The sequence below is a fragment of the Schistocerca piceifrons genome, unplaced genomic scaffold, assembly GCF_021461385.2.
Source record: "Schistocerca piceifrons isolate TAMUIC-IGC-003096 unplaced genomic scaffold, iqSchPice1.1 HiC_scaffold_943, whole genome shotgun sequence".
Lineage (NCBI taxonomy): Eukaryota > Metazoa > Arthropoda > Insecta > Orthoptera > Acrididae > Schistocerca > Schistocerca piceifrons.
In genome coordinates this window covers 2,767,501-2,770,000 of record NW_025729216.1, presented here as the reverse complement: position 1 = coordinate 2,770,000, position 2,500 = coordinate 2,767,501, and positions in this window count along the sequence as shown.

The window sequence follows — 2,500 nt, the reverse complement described above, 5'->3', positions numbered from 1 at the left end:
GTCCCGGGGGCCCGCGCGAACACGCAAGCATCCGCTCAATCATTCTGCAAACAGGAGGAGGCTGAGCTCCCCTGCACAATACACCTCGAAACCCTCTCAGGTCCCGGCGGCGCGCAGCGCCGTCCCAAGTACTTGGTCGGGTTCGAGAGAGGCGCAATCGCCCGGAGTTAGGCGAGTAGACGCTTTCGGTGCGACCACCCGTGCTCCCAACTGAGCTTGCCGCTGCCGACAGAGGCCCGGGAGCGTGCTGTCGTGGCATTGCCGGCGGGAGACAACACGCGCCACCTACGGTGACCGGCAGCTCCAACGCCAGCGCCACAGAAGGACAAAAGCCCCACTTGGGTGCCGAAGCGAACTCTCCCAGCACAGCGCACGCGCCAACACATCCGCACAGCTGCGATACAAACCACCAGCGAGAACCGCTGGGGCGACCGAGCAGCAGACGGCGTCGCGGCGCCGAGCGCCGGGCGGCGGCGCATCCTCAACGCACACAGTCCTCAATCGGACCAGCACACTGAAGATGTCCACCGCGCTTCGCACCGGGCCCGCGAGGACCTACTTTGGCCGCACGGCGCCGCGCGCAGGGTGCGCCGGCGCGCAGCTGCGACGCCTGCCGCGTCCGTCGGCCGGCGCGCCTGCCACTGGCCGCCCCCACCAGCCGGCTGTAGCGCGTGCGCCCACGCACCGCGCGGCCAGCACGCCGGGAGGCGCCCCCTCACCGGCCGGGGACGGTCCCACCCAGCCACCGCCGCGTATCGCTTCACACCCAGATGCCGTTCAGTTTCGTCGGCATGGTGGGTATCGCTGGAACAACCGGTTAGTACCTCAACCTACCGTCGCCATCACCGATTCACCCCTAGCGAGAACAACCGCACCACAACGGGTTACCATTTGTTCATTTGCGTAACTTCACCAGAAAACGTATGCGTCCATCGCCATTTGCAACTTCCACGATTATTGCATGCCTGTGTCAGGTGTCACACCACACTACGTCTGCCCACATACACGCAACAAAATGTGCACGCCTAGACAATACGTGGAAGGTGGCCCCCGTACGTATGCGATGTCCATTGCTCGAACGACTGTCAACCGGCCTCTGTAGCATGTCGCAGATATGGAACGCGGTGCACCATGCTATCACGGTGTGTGAGGAGAGACGACTAGGTCCGAATACATCAACAGACAGCTCATGCTGATCGCCATCCACGGCGTCCGTTCCTCCCACACGTCTCTATGGCGTACCACACTGCAATCCAGCTGTCATAGGGAGACGACACGTAGCTGCGTGCACAATATTTGCACTGTATGGTCCGCCGTTTTTGGGCGCAGTCGTTGTACGGTCACACATGTGCCACGATGTATCATTCAGTACATAAGGACGAATGTGCAGTACAGATTGTGGTTTACGCGTACGACATCAGCGGACAGTTGACACAGGCCGCACCACAACGTAGCCTGAGTACGTCGCATGCGAAGGGCATTGAACATGCAAACTTCTCACCAACCAGCTTGCGAAGGCAGGGGGCAAGGTGGGGACGTGGGGAGGTGTGGGGGGGGGGGGGGGGGCGCGGCATGTACGTCCTGCTGCCATCCACATTACAGTGTACAGCAGGAGCATGTGGAAAGTCAGCAAGACTTGCAAGGTGTTTAACATGAAGCGATACACAGGGGAGCGGGCAGTGCGAGTAGCGAACTATATTGCGAGGGTTGCGGGTGGGCAACACTACACTAATTGAACGAGTCGTATAACAATTACAGAGCAGGTTTAGGCGACAACGTGGGTTACGTTAGCGGACAACGTGGGTTACGTTAGCGGACAACGTGGGTTACGTTAGCGGACAACGTGGGTTACGTTAGCGGACAACGTGGGTTACGTTAGCGGACAACGTGGGTTACGTTAGCGGACAACGTGGGTTACGTTAAGGCACAACGTGGGTTACGTTAAGGCACAACGTGGGTTAGGTTAAGGCACAACGTGGGTTAGGTTAAGGCACAACGTGGGTTAGGTTAAGGCACAACGTGGGTTAGGTTAAGGCACAACGTGGGTTAGGTTAAGGCACAACGTGGGTTAGGTTAAGGCACAACATGGGTTAGGTTAAGGCACAACATGGGTTAGGTTAAGGCACAACATGGGTTAGGTTAAGGCACAACATGGGTTAGGTTAAGGCACAACATGGGTTAGGTTAAGGTACAACATGGGTTAGGTTAAGGTACAACATGGGTTAGGTTAAGGTACAACATGGGTTAGGTTAAGGTACAACATGGGTTAGGTTAAGGTACAACATAGGTTAGGTTAAGGTACAACATGGGTTAGGTTAAGGTACAACATAGGTTAGGTTAAGGTACAACATAGGTTAGGTTAAGGTACAACATAGGTTAGGTTAAGGTACAACATAGGTTAGGTTAAGGTACAACATAGGTTAGGTTAAGGTACAACATAGGTTAGGTTCGGTTACACGTTGTTGTAAGGAAAGGTGTAGGGGGGGGGGGGGGCGGGGGC